Raw genomic sequence first — 15,588 nt, forward strand, 5'->3', positions numbered from 1 at the left:
AGGACATTTAAAACAGCAGTGCAGCAACTCTCAAAGAAGAGAAAATAGAAGACCAAAAATGACCACACTTAAAGAACGTACGGGACATTTTCATGAGACAGTTGAATGGATTGCCTACACTGAACATTTGAAGTTTTTTGTCCTTGCAAATGGAATTAAAAATAATGGGTGGTGATTTTCATAAGTGTGGTGGGACCGAGAACCTTTGGCTTATTCAGACGCTTGGCACAGCCTGACAAACCTGGCACAAAATTTTAAGGACATTGGAAAAGTCCTGGAGATGCATTTTTCCCCAAAGCCATTTGTCATAGCGGGAAGATTTAGGTTTTACAAAATAAACCAAGAAGAGGGAGAAACAATTGCACATTATGTTGCAGCACTTAAAAAAAACTCACTGAACATAGTGAATTCAATGAAGTATTGAACAATACTCTCCACGAAATGTTAGTCATCTCGAGTGCAGAACGTATGCAAGGAAATCTGTACATATGATGGGCAGAATAGAAGTTAATGTGAAACTAAATGGACAGTCCACTAAGATACACTATGTTTAGTTTGATGGTCATGGCTGGAGAAGATCCAGTTAAATTGTGTGGAAGTACATAGCATTGCAGCAGAAGAAATTGGTCTAAGAGATGTTCACGCTGTTGTTTTCAAAGTTGAATATCAAAGCTGAATCTCAACCAACATTTCTGAAGGCCAGAATGGTGCCCCATGCCATAAGACCAGAGGTTGAAGCTGGCCTGGTGCATCTGGTCAAAGTAGCAGTCTTGATACTTGCCCCCCAAAGTGAATGGGTAAGTCCCATCATCCAGCTTGGTATGGCACCTGTTCTGCCCAAGATCGCAATAAACTGCAAAGGGTTGTGAAGGTAGCCCAATCCATCATGCAAACCAGCCTCCCATCCATTGACTCTGTCTCCCGCTGCCTCGGCAAAGCAGCCAGCATAATTAAGGATGCCACGCACTCCGGACATACTGTCTTCCACCTTCTTCCTTCAGGAGAAAGATACAAAAGTCTGAGGACACATACCAATCAACTCAAGAACAGCTTCTCCCCTGCTGCCATCAGACTTTTGAGTGGATCTATCTCACACTAAGTTGATCTTTCTCTGCACCCTAGCTATTACTGAAACACTACGTTCTGCACACCCCTTTCCCTCCTCTATGATCAGTATGCTTTTTCTGTATAGCATGCAAGAAACAGTACTTTCCACTGTATACATGTGACAATAATAAATCAAATCAAATCCGTGCTCCAGGAAGACAGCTCCATATGCATCTGGGGAGATTTCAAGGTTTCTACTAGTCCTGTGTTGTGTCCTGAACAATATCCACTTCCCCAGATTGAGGAGCTTTTTGCTTGCCTGGCTGGTGGGCAGAAATGCTGCAAATAGACCTACTTACATTGACAGGAGAATATCTTCCCATCACAACACACAAACGACTGTACAAATATTGTCATTTGCACTTGTAACATTGTCAGCTCCAGCCCTGTTTCAGATGGACCTGGAGCAGATCCTGAGTGGCCTACCTTGAGTTCGGTACTACCTTGCTGACATCTTAGTGATGGGCAAGACTGATGAGGATCATCTCAAAAACTTGAATGCCACCCTACAAAGACAAGAGGAGCACAGCCAAAGTTAAAACTTTACTTATCAATCACAAGTAAGGCTTACATTAACACTGCAGTGAAGTTACTGTGAAATTCCCCTAGTCACCACATTCCGGCACCTGTTCGGGTCAATGCACCTAACCAGCATATCTTTCAGACTCTAGGAGGAAAGCAGAACACTAGGAGGAAACCCACGCGGAGACGGGGAGAACACACAAACTCCACACACACAGTGACCCAAACCAGAAATCGAACCCAGGTCCCTGGTGCTGTGAGGCAGCAGTGCAAACCACTGTGCCACCCAATGGATTCGCGAAAACAAATGCAAGTTTTTGATGCCAGTGGGCTTTACAAAGTGCCCTCCAAGGTCAAAGCTGTTGTGGATGCTCCAGCTCCTCAGAATATTAGCCAGCTTTGTTTGTTCTTCGGGCTGCTGAACTATTATGGATGAGTCATTCCACAACTGACAACCCTGCTGAAACCGCTGCAGTGTCAGATCAAAGCCTGGGAATGGATAGAAGCCTGTGATGCTACATTCAAGAATGCTAAAGCAGTGCTATCAGATTCAGAGATATTGATGCATTTTGACCTCTCCTTACCTCTGCAGGTTGCATGTGTTGCATCACCTTATAGTGTTGCAGGTGTTGTCTCAAATATGATTTTTCTCTTGTGTAAAGAGGCCTATAACATTCGCTTCACAGACTTTGAGTAAAGCAGAGAACCAATATGCTTAAACATAATGTGAAACATTGGGAATCATTTTCAGAATCCAGAAATTTCACTGGTGTCTGCCTGGACAGAAATTTAAACTCCTAACTGATCATCAATCGCTCATCTCATAATTTGGTCCACACACACATGTATCCCTTCTTTAGCTGCAAGCAGGATGGAGCATTGGGCATTAATGTTCAGTGCCCATACATATGACATAAAAGATCAAAAATCTATCTTACATGGCAACATGGATGTTCTTTTGAGGCTGGCCTGGCAGTTGGCCATCGAGCGACATGGTTAGCACTGTTGCCTCCCAGCCCCAGGGGGCCGGGTTCAATTCCGGCCTTGGGTGACTGTCTGTGTGGAATTTGCACGTTTTCCCATGTCTGTCCTGTGGGTTTCTTCCGGATGCATTTCATGGAGCAATCATCACTGAATTCCCCACTGACAACATCCTTGGGGTTACCATTGACCCAGAAACTCAACTGGACTCACCATATAAACACAGTGGCTACAAGAGCAGGTCAGAAGCTAGGAATACTGCAGTGAGTAACTCACCTCCTGACTCCCCAGAGCCTATCCACCATCTGCAAGGCACAAGTCAGGAGTGTGATGGAATACTCCCCACTTGCCTGGATGGATGCAACTCCAACAGTACTCAAGAAGCTTGACACCATTTCAGGACAAAACAGCCCGCTTGATTCGCACCACATCTACAAACATTCAATCACTCCACCACCAACGCTCAGTTGCAGCAGTGTGTACTATCTATAAGATGCACTGCAGCAATTCGCCAAAGATACTTAGACAGCATCTTCCAAACCCACGACCACTTCCATCTAGAAGGACAAGAGCTGCAGATAAATGGGAACGCCACCACCTGTAAGTTCCCCTCCAAACCACACTCCTTCCTGACTTGGAAATATATTACCATTCCTTCGCAGTTGCAGGGTCAAAATCCTGGAATTCCTTCCCAGATGGCATTGTGGGTCAACCCACGGCACATGGACTGCAGCAATTCAAGAAGGCAGCTCACCACCACCTTCTCAAGAGCAACTGGGGATGGGCAATAAATGTTGGCTAGCCAGCGACACCCATGTCCCATGAATGAATTTTAAAAAATGCTCTGGTTTCGTCCCACAGTCCAAAAATGTGCAGGTGAGGCAGACTGCTCATGCTAAGTTGCCGCTTAGTGTAGCAAAATGTGTAGGTTAGATGGAGTAGCCATGGTAAATGTGTGGGGTTACAGGAATAAGGCAGGGAAGAGGACCTGGATAAGATGCCCTTTCAGAGAATGGGTACAGACTTGTTGGGTTGAATGGCCTGACCTGTACTGTAGGAATTCTATGACACTACTCAAAAAGACATCTTCTACTTTGCACGCGTGAAGAATGCACCCATCACTCGAGTCCAAAATAAAAAAGTCACTCGCGGGGACCCAGCATTGTCCAAAGTCATGGACCTTGTGATGCATGACAACTCTTCCCTGGATTTCTTAGTTTCACGTGACCATCATCCTTGTGTTTCCAGAAGAATGGAGTTATCAGTTCAGGATGTTTGCTGTGGGACATGTGGTTTATTATTCCACCAACAGCTGCTTTTGGTGGACCAAGATATTGAAACCAAGGCAAAATTTTGTTTATCATGCCAGAGAATGAGAAATATGCCCTAGCTGGCACCCTTCCATCTATTTAATTGGCTTGAAAACCCTTGGTGGTACATCCATATTGATTTTGCTTGTCCATTTGAAGGAACAATTTTCCTGGTGCTTGTAATAACTCAAGACGACTCAATGTGGAAAGTAACTAACTAAAGGATTTATTATAAGAAGAACTATATACAACAAAGTACAACAGTACAACAACACAGGTCTACTCCTAACAATGCCCTGACTCCAACTGAAGCCCTCCATCCCTGGGAAAGCTTGTCCTTGCTCCTGGTTGGCCCAACTTTGTATGTTTGCGCTCCATTGGCTCTGGCCCAGTGCGAAGGATTGTGCCTTAAAGGGGCCACGCTACCACACTGGTTGTGAATGCTCATTCCAGATGGCCAGAACTTTCAATTATGTGCTGTATTACTAGTAAGAGTATTCAGAGACTAAGAAAAAGGTTCAGTCATTATAGGTTACCAGAGCCACTTGTGTCAGACAATGGACCTCATTTTCTCCAGGAGTTTGAGAATTTTTTGTGATGTTCTGGAATTCTTCACATCATTTCTGCACTGAGCCACCACACTTCCTGCTGCCTCGGAAAAGCAGCCAGCATGATCAGTGACTCCATGCACCCTGGACATACTGTCTTCCACCTTCTTCCATCGGAAAAAGATGCAAAAGCCTGAGGTCACGTACCAACTGACTTATGAACAGCTCCCAACAAGTCTTTACCCACTCTCTGAAAGGGCATCTTACTAGGCCCTCTTCCCTGTCCTATTCCTGTAACTCGACACATTTACCATGGCTAATTCATCTAACATACACATTTTGCTACACTAAGGGGAAGTTTAGCATGGCCAGTCTACCTAACCTCTATATCATTGGACTGTGGGACAAAACCGGAGCACCTGGAGGAAACCCACAGGACAGACACGGGAAATCATGCAAACTCCACACAGGCAGCCACCCAAGGCCGGAATTGAATCCGGCCCCTTGGAGCTGAGAGACATTTGAATGAACCTACCTTATATTAAGTTGATCTTCCTCTACTTACGACTGTAACACTACATGGTGTACCCTCTCCTTTCCTTCTCCCCTATGTACTCTATGAATAGTGTGCTTTGTACAGTGTGCAAGAAGTAATACTTTTCATTGCATACCAACATATGACAATAATAAATCAAATCAATGAATCAGCAGAGAGATTTGTTGAAATCATGAAATATACTTTAAGGTTGTCACAAGCACACGCCTCTGTATGTCTGCACATATTCCTGCTGACATACTGAAATATGCCACATGCTAAAATGAAAGCATTTCCAGCATTCCTGGAACGGCTGCTGCAGTTGCTTTGATCTGCTGAAACCATTGAAAACACGACAAGTTGTGCAAGATCAACAGCACAACCAAGTGGAGAGAAGAGCACAGAGATCAAAGCCAAGAATTTTCTGTTTGTTCTAATTATGCTACCAGAGCTAAATGGATTCCTGCTGCTGTGATTGTTCAGACAGGATCTGTTTCATGCACAGTCCAAATGGCGAATGATCTCATCTGCTGTAAACATGTTGACCAACTGTTGTCAAATCAAGCTTCATCTAAGGATACACCTCTTATAGAAAAGCCTAATTTCACCACTTGGAGTTGGCCATCTCCGTGTCAAGGAATGCCCACTCCAGTTTTATCTCCTTGACAGAAGTTGAAGTCGTCTCACCTTCACTAGCATTTGATACAACTTTAGATTTGGTCACAAGTCTTAAGTTGTCATCAGTCTCCAATGAACATTGCTCCATAAAAACACCAGGGGTGGTAATTTCTGACTGGGCTCGCCTCAAGGCCAAAAACCCCCATGTGAGATCAATAGACTTTTGCATGGTTTGTGTCCCGCCCGCTACAATTCCTGAGATGGACGGGACGATAACATTCCACCCTAGAAGTCTTCTGTAACCCACATTAGGCAGAGAAGCCTGCTGAGTGTTTGAGTTATAGGTAAGCCAACCCCATTTTTATCTTTCCCTAATTCAGAGAATGCTTTGTTAAACCAACATTTCCAATAAGAGGGAAGGAATATGTTATGTACTGTACGTCTTGCCTGGCATTCCATACTTTGCAAGCCAGGACATTGTGGGATGGCAGCACCCATGTTTTCTTATCAGTTTGATTGCTACAGGACACTAAAAAAGATCTGACTGAGCAGATTATCTGTTCAGTATAAACCTGTTTGATTTTCATACCATTCATTTCTTTGGAAGGAAAATCAGGCATGTTCAGTAACAAACCGTTGAGTCGCTTTGCTGGAATCCAACATGTGATGAATGTGAAGATTTATCTCCATGCCTCGCCAGAAGTCTTAGTCTATTCAGAGTCACAGGCCAGATTGCTACCACTGACACCCCAGTGGGATTTTCCCATCCTTCTGCAGCGGACGGAGATTTGGCTGGGTGCTAAATTCTCCAACCTCATTGCAGCAGGATCATGATGTGAATGGCCGGCAAGATCACATCCATCGGAATTTTCCTCACTTCTCTCATCTGCACCACATCCTTTTTCCTGGCATTCGCAACAATTTCTTGATGTTGTTTTCCTTTTAACAGGGACAAAGTAGAAAAGGTCAAGAGCTTCAAGTTTTTAGGTGTCCAGGTCATCAACAACCTGTTCTGGTCCCCCCCCCCCAATGCTGACGCTATAGTTAAGAAACCCCACCAACACCTCTACTTTCTCAGAAGACTAAGGAAATTTGGCATGCCAGCTACAACTCTCACCAACTTTTACAGATGCACCAAAGAAAGCATTCCTTCTGGTTATATCACTGTTTGGTATGGTTCCTGCTCTGCCCAAGTTCGCAAGGAACTACAAAAGGTCGTAAATGTAGCCCAATCCATCACGCAAACCAACCTCCCATCTATTGACTCTGTCTACACTTCCTGCTGCCTGGGCAAAGCAGCCAACATAATTAAGGACCCCATGCAGCCTGGGCATTCTCTCTTCCACCTTTTTCCATCAAGAAAAAGATACAAAAGTCTGAGGTCATGTTCTAACTGACTCAAGAACAGCTTCTTCCCTGCTGCTGTCAGACTTTTGAATGGACTTATCTTGCATAAGTTGATCTTTCTCTACACCCTAGCGATTACTGTAACATTACATCCTGCATTCTCTCGTTCCTTCTGGATGAATGGTATGTTTTGTCTGTATAGCGCGCAAGGAACAATACTTTTCACTGTATCTTAATAAATGTGACAATAATAAATCAAATCAAATCATCTTGTCTCTCTACTCCTGCCCCACAGAACTCATTCTCTCTACCCTTGTCCAATCTCTTTCCACGTACATTCACAATTTCAACAATTTCCAGTTTTCTGGCACTAAGCACTTCCTCCTCACCATGTCCAATCCCTCTACACCACCAATCCCCCAACAAGAAGGCCTCAGGGCTCACTGTTCTTTCCTTAAGCAGAGGCCTGAACAAGCCTTGTCCACCACCACTTTGCTCTACCTTGCTGAAGTTGTTCTCTCAACAATTTCTGTGTAATTTGTCACACTTCCAGCAACTAAAAAATGTGACTATTGTTACCCATATGGATCCCAGTGAAGTTTAAGGCAAATTATAGGAACAGCATCCCACCTTCTAATTAGACACTTTACAACTTTTGGACTTAGCATTGATGACAACAACTTCAGACTATGAAGTCTCTCCTCTATGTTGACCTTTTTAATACCATTTTCTTTGTCCCAATGCACCCCCACATTCCTCACCCCACCCCCACCCCCCCACACACACACACGCGCGCACACACACACACTCACACACACACACACAAAACCACAGCCACCACAGAACCATCTGTCCCTTGTTCCTAACTTTTACTTTCACTGAGCACTATTCTCTATTAACACATTCTACTATCTTACCCTTCTGCCAGTAATGGCAGCTTCTTCAGTCGTTAACACTCCCTTTTTTTAAGTTATTTATTAGTGACACATGTAGGTTTACATTAACACTGAAGTGAAGTTACTGTGAAAATCCCCTGGTCGCCACACTCTGGCGCTTGTTCGGATGCACTGAGGGAGAATTTAGCATGGCCAATGCACCTAACCAGTATGTCTTTCAGACTGTGGAGGAGACCGGAGCACCCAGAAGATACCCACGCAGACACGGGGAGAATGTGCAGACTCCGCACAGACAGTAACCCAAGCTAGGAATCGAACCGTGTCCTTGGTACTGTAAGGCAATAATGCTATCCACTATGCTGCCCTGATGTCTTGTGCCTGTAACATCCTTGTCAAATCTCACCTAGCTTCCACCTATCTGTGGTCTTCTACTTTGCTCCACCTGTCCACACTCTCTTAAGCAGCATAAAACCCATCACATTTCTTCCTGTCTTCAGCTCTGAAGAAGATTCATTGGGATTGGAAACATTGGAATTCTCCCAGAAACAATCTAAGTGTTGAATTTGCATGAAAACTGGAATAATTCATGCTGTTTTTTTCCGTGGGAATTCAGTGAAGATTCTCCCACACTCTGCACACTGCAGAGGCCATTAGAATGAATATCATTAAATTTCAGGGGGCGTGGTCTATCCCCACTGGAAAGGTTGAAATCAGTGCACTGAGCGAGCCATTGCACATGCGGCGATCTGTCAGTGCCAAGGTCTGCGCATGTGCAGTGGCCCTGCAGTGATGGCCTCCCAATTGCTGAGCAGTTCGATCATTGGCCAACCCTATGTCCCCTGCATCACTGGCCCTCTGGCTCCCAGAGCCCTTTTGCTGGCCCTCTGACCATTCCCAGGCAAGTTCCAAATGCCCCCCCCAACTCCCGGCCCGCCCCGATCTCCAACCCCCCACAGATCACTCGATCACTGGCCATCCCTATGTCCCCTGCATCACCAGCCCTCTGGCCCAGAGCCCACTTGCTGGCCCCCTGACCACTCCCAGGCAATCCCAAATGACTCCCCCCCCCTCACTCCCAGCCCGCCCCAATCTCCAGCCCCCCCCACAGATTTCCCCCATCATGACAATAAACCTCTCGCAGTGCCACCCCCTCCCCAGAGGTGCTGACACCCCCCCAGTGGGCTGACCGCTCACCCCCCCCCCCCGCCGCCCCAAGTTGACCACCCCCATCGATGTCCCCTCGGTCCTGCCCCAAACAGGCCTCCCATATGCCCCATTCCCTTGGCACTGCCTCATGGCCAACACCCCTTGGGCATTGGCACTTTGCCCCTTGGGCAGCGTGGGGGGCACATGCTGATACTGCCAGAGAACCAATGCTCAGGAAGCACCCGCAGCACCAACCCTCTGGAGAGCCTTGATTGCCCCCCCTCCTTCACTCCAGCAGTGTTGGGCTTCTAGCTCTCTGAAAGTGGGGAACTACTATAACCCCCGCTGGAGTGAAATATTCTGGCAGGGTGGGTGATGCTAGTGGGCCCAGAGATTTCAGTCCCGGGCCCGCTAATCATATTTAAATTCTAATACAATGACCATGTAATTTGGTCTTTGCACCTCCCTGCCAATTTCCAGTGTGGAGCAGATGTCGTCGTAAATCCAATGCTGAGAGATGCAAGCAGGGTGTGAACGCTCGTGCAAAACCCACGAATCAGCCAATAGGAGAATCTCCTGGCCCAAATCGCTAAAAAATTAGCGGAGTAGGATGGGAGAATTGCAACCATTAACTCTGTTTCTACCTCCAGATGCTACCAGACCTGCTGAGGATTTCCAATATTTTTTGTTTTTATTTTATATATTTGATGTTCTTTCTCAACCTCCTGTGTTTTTATTTTGCAAGCCAAACAACTTTATGGTGGGGGTTGTGGTCATTTCTTCTCACCCGTGATGTCACTGGCCCTGAACTTTATGATGTCACAGCAGATGGAGACTATATGAAGTACCTGTCCCCAGGTTGCCTCCAGACAGCAGTTGAACAAAATAAACAGACCAAGAAAGAGTGACTCCAAAATATTGGTGAGTGTCAAGATAAATATTATTAACATTAAGGAAGTGTTGTAAGCGATGTGTCGTGAGTGATGTAGAGCCTGCAAACTAACATAGGATTTCAAAGGTTTACTTAATATTGAATTCTGATAATGTTCACGTGGGAATCAAAGATCCCAATAATAACTCTGAGGTGTGCTTGGAATTGGGAAATGCCATTGGAGGGAGTGGGGATCAGTGCAGTATTGTATATAAAACTAAGAACAAGTGTCAGTGCATCGGTCTCTGGTATTTTAACAGAGACACCTTATTGTAGTTTGTATAACTTGCAGACTTAGCATTCAGTGGTTGGCATTGACATGGTACAGACATGATCTCAGTCATAGCCATTTAAAGGGCCAATCCAATTTGGTTAAGATATAATGTGGAGGAGCTAAGTTGTTTTCACAAGGAGAAGAAGTTTCACTATGGATTCAGGGCTATCAAGGATTGACTCTTGGCAGCACAGTGGTTAGCACTCCTGCCTCACAGCGCCAGGGACTTGGGTTTGATTCCTGGCTTGGGTCGCTGTCTGTGTGGAATCTGCACGTTCTCCCTGTATCTGCGTGGGTTTCCTCCGGGTGCTCTGGTTTCCTCCCATTGTATGAAAGATGTACTGGTTAGGTGCATTGGCCGTGCTAAATTCTCCCTCAGTATACCCGAACAGGTGCCGGAGTGTGGCGACTAGGGGATTTTCACAGTAACTTCACTGCAGTGTTAATGTAAGCCTACTTGTGACATATGTAACTAAAACATCACTTGATGCACTATTGGGTGCAGTAAGGATTAGGAAAGAGATTCTCTTATCCAGCAATGGAAGGAAGAAAGCTGCTGCCACAGCAAGGTAGAAATGGCTGGAGGTGATAGAGGAGGTCAGCAGCAGGAGTGTTGTATCGCACTGTTTGATTCAATGCAAGAACAACTTTAATGACCTAATAGATAAGGAAAGGCGAGTATAGTTGTACATTCATTTATGCAAATCCACCCCCCAACCCATGAACTCCCTCAATTTGACAAGCTTAATCATAATTCCTCACAGCTATTTACGTGGAAGCATACCCGTGGTTCTCTTTCTGTGATGCGGAGATGATGGCGTTTGACTGGCATAAGCACAGTATATAGTCTCAAAACAGCAGATTAAAGTCCAACAGGTTTATTTCGTAGCACAAGCTTTCGGAATGGTGTTCCTTTACTCGCTCACCTGAAGAAGGAGTGACACTCCGAAAGCTTGTGCTACCAAATAAACCTGTTGGACTTTAACCTGGTGCTGATTAGAAAGATTACTCTCTTTCTGTGCACATTCCCTCATCCTCATCTATCCATGAACCATTACCACTTACTGTCATCCTTATGCAAATTGATGCCTCTTCCTCACAATCATCGTCACCAAATGCACTGCATCCAATAATGGCAGATTGTATTTATATAGCACCTTGAATGTAATAAACTGTCCCAAAGCAATGTATGACATGAGCCATATTATAAATGCAGATGATTACAAATTTGGTCAAGAAGGTAGGTAACTTCATTGCAGTGTTAATGTAAGCCTCACTTGAGACTAATAAATAAACTTTAGGTTTTAAGCAGTATTGAAGGAGAAAAATGAGATCGAAAGGCACGGATGTTTTGGGAGGGAATTCTAGAGTTTGGAAATGAGGGGGGCGATTCTCCTAAAAACACTGAATTGGCTGATAACCTGTTCTAAATCCCAACTGTTTTGTCAGTTCAGCTTCTGACCTGAATCTTCACACTCTGTGCAATGCAGAGGTGCCAGTCGTGATTATCATTAAAACGCCAGGGGGCGGGGCCTATTCATACCAGAGTTTGACAGTTCTGGAACTCTGCGTGTGCGCAGTGGTCCCGATCTGTCAGACACCGTTTGCTGGCCAGCTGGATTGCTGCCCCCACAATTCCTGGATCAGCCCTGATTCCCCTCACCTCAACCCTGATCCCCCTGCCCGTCCCAGAGTGCCCCGATGCACCCCCCTCCTAGTAGCGGTGATACACCTACCCCCTCACCCCAGCAGATCCACCCCCCCAGCCCACCCCAATCGCTGCCCCCCTTCCATCCCAGACCAAGCCTGTCTACAGAGTGGCAGCACGACACTCCACCCTCACCGATTGCCCGAGGCCCTACCCACAATAGGCCCCGCCCCCTTGGCACAGCCTAATGCCCGGTGGTCAGTGCCAATGTGCCCCATGGGCATGAGCACTTTGCCCCTTGGACAGTACTGGGGGCATAGGCTGGCACTGCCAGGGTGCCCGTGCCTGGGGGGGTGGGGCATCACCCTCCCACTGCCCAGCCCCCAGAGGGGCCCCGATTCCTCCCTTCATTCCGGCGGGGTCACCCACTCGTTTCCCGAATGTGGGGAGCTAGTCTGAACCCTGTTGGAATTAAGTACTCCTCGTGGGTGGGAGATTCGATCGGGACCTGAAAGTTCCCGATAATGAACCGCTGAGCATATTTAAAACATATTAAAAACAGATTTAAGTTACTTATCTGCCTTTCCGCCGGTTTCCAGCGTGGCCTGACCGGTGACTGTTCACCAGCTCTGGGAAATGCACATGCGTTCCCGGCACACGTGCAAATCCGGTACAAGGCCAGTGACGTACATCTCCCATCGCAACCTGACAAAAAGTTGTAGGTTGTGATGGGAGAATCGCAGCTGAGGTGACTGAAGATCATCATTTGGGATGTTCAGGAGGCTAGAATTAAATAAAGAACAAAAGAACAAAATAAGCAGCTATCTTGAAGGGAGCATCAATCATTCAATTAACAGTGATGGAAATTGTCATTGACAGTGCTATCAAGCACTTACCCAGCGGTAATCTCTTCACTGATGCTCAGTGTGGGTTCCGGCAGGGCCAATCTGCTCATTAAGTCTTGGTCCAAATATGCATAAAATAGCTGAAAAGAATTGAGGAGAGAGCAACCACCCTTGACATCAAGGCAGCATTTTTTAGAGCATGGCATTAAGGAGCCAAAGTAAAACTGGTCAGTGGGAATTGGAGGAAACTTGTCACTGGATGGAGTCATACCTAGCACAAAAGAAATCCTGGAACATCACTGCAAGAATGCTTCAAAGTAGTATCCTAGGCCCAAATATCTTCAGCTGTTCCATCAATGACTTTCCCTCCATCATAAGATCAAAGGTAGAGATGTTTGAGGATGTTTGAGGAAAATGGAGGTCTGTAAAATAAATGAGGGGCGCAGATCAGCTAGATAGTCAATATCTTTTCCCAAAGGTAGGGGAGTCTAGAACTAGAGGGTGTAGTTTTAAGGTGAGAGGGAAGAGATACAAAAGTGTCCAGAGGGGCAATTTTTTCACACAGAGGGTGGTGAGTTTCTGGAACAAGCTGCCAGAGGCAATAGTAGAGGTGCGTACAATTTTGTCTTATAGAAAGCATACAGACAGTTACATGGGTAAGATGGGTATAGAGGGACATGGGCCAAATGCGGGCAATTTGGATTAGCTTAGTGGTTAAAAAAAAGGGTGGCATGGACATGTTGGGCTGAAAGACCATTTTCCATGCTGTAAATCTCTATGACTCTATGACTGCACAATGTATATGATTCTTAAGACACTGAAACAGCCCATGTTGATTTGCAGCAAGATCTGGACAATAATTCAGGCTTAGGCTGATATGTGACAAGTAATGATCAGGCTCAAAAATATCAGGTAATGATCAACAAGAGAGAGGCTAATGTTCTATTGCCATTGCTGAATCCCCCAATATCAACATCCTGAGGTTACCATTAACCAGAAGCTAAACTAGACCAGCCAAATAAGTACTGTGGCTACAAGAGCAGATCAGAGGCTGAGAATTCTGCAGAGAGTAATTCACCTCTGACTCTCTAAAGCTTGTCCACCATCTACCAGGCTCAAGTCAAGAATGGAATGCTGTCCACTTGCCAGGATGAGTACAGCTCCAAAAACACTCTAGAAGCTCATCACCATCCAGGATAAAGCAGCCTGCTTGATTGGCACCCCATCCAACAATTTCAACATTAAGTTCATTCACTACAGACAGTGGCAGCAATGCGTACTATGTAACTGCAAGATGCACAGCAGAAATTCACCAACGCTCCTTTGCAGCATCTTCCAAACCATAACCTCGACCACAGAGAAGGGCAGGGACAGTAAATGCATCAGAATGCCAACACTTCAAAGTTTCCTTCCTCGTCAAACGTCATCCTGACTTGGAAATATATTGCAGTTCACACACTTTAGCTGGCTCAAAATCTTGGAACTCCCTTGCCAATAGCACTGTGGATTTTACCTTCACCACACAGACTGCAGTGGCTCAAGGAGGAGTACACCACCACCTTCTCAAAGGTCATTAGGCAATGAGTGCTGGCCTCACCAGCGACCCCACTCCCCCAATCCCATGAACAAATAGAAAAAAAGGACTGAAGGAGATGGGCAGGGACCCAATGATGGAAGGTTTTTAAGACAAAGAGAATTTTTAAAGTGAGATCTTGTTTAATGAAAACCAGTTTATGTCAAATTGTAGAGGTGATTGATGAATGGTGTTTGGTGCAAGCTACAACATGGCAGCAGAGTTTTGGATGATCTCAAGTTTAGCAGGGGAAGAATGTGGGAGAGCAGCCAGGATTATATTAGAATAGTTACGTCTCGAGGAACAAAGGCATAAATAACGATTTCAGCAACAGATGAGCTAACGTAAGGGTGGAAAGAGATAATGCTACACAGATGGAAATAGGTCAAATGATTGAAAGCTCATCTCAGGATCAACCAAGGTTGCAAATGGTCTGGTTCAGCTTCAGACTGTTGACAGGGAGAGGGATGGAATCTGTGGGAAGGAGCAGAATGTGTGGTGGGGAGCGAAGACCATGACTGAAGTCTTCTCAGTTTTTAATTGCAGGACTTTCTGCTCATCCAGTGCTGGATGTCAGGCAAGCAAACTGATATTGTACAGGAATAAAGATGATTTTGATTTGTTTTGGTTTATTATTGTTACATGTATTAGTACACTGCAAAGTATTATCTCTTGTGTGCTTTATTGACTAAACATACTATACATAGAGAAGGAAAGGAGAGAGTGCAGAATGTAGTGTTACAGTCATAGCTAGGATGTAGAGAAAGATCAACTTAATGCAAGGTAGGTCCATTCAAAAGTCTGATGGCAGCAAGGAATTCTTGAGTCGGCTGGTACCTTTCCTCAGACTTCTGTATCTTTTTCCCAACAGAAGAAGATGGAAGAGACTGTGTGTGGGGTGCATGGTGTCCTTAATTTTGCTAGCTGCTTTTCCGAGGCAGCAGGCTGCATAGACAGAGTCAATGGATGGGAGGCTGGTTTGTGTGATGGACTGGGCTTCATTCACGACCCCTTGTAGTTTCTTGCAGTCTTGGGCAAAGCAGGAGCCATACTAAGCTCTAATACAACTGGAAAGAGTGCTTTCTATAGTGCACCTGTAAAAGTTGGTGAGAGTCTTAGTGGACATGCCAAATTTCCTTAGTCTTCTGAGAAAGTAGAGGCATTGGTGGACTTTCTTAACTATAGCGTCGCCAGGACAAGTTGTTGGCGATCTGGACACCTAAAAATTTGACGCTCTCAATCATTTCTACTTTGTCCCCCTTGATGTAGGCAGGGGCATGTCCTCCACGGCACTTCCTGAAGTCAAT

Source organism: Carcharhinus amblyrhynchos, chromosome 6 (genome assembly GCF_965287045.1).
Source record: "Carcharhinus amblyrhynchos chromosome 6, sCarAmb.v2.hapA, whole genome shotgun sequence".
NCBI lineage: Eukaryota > Metazoa > Chordata > Chondrichthyes > Carcharhiniformes > Carcharhinidae > Carcharhinus > Carcharhinus amblyrhynchos.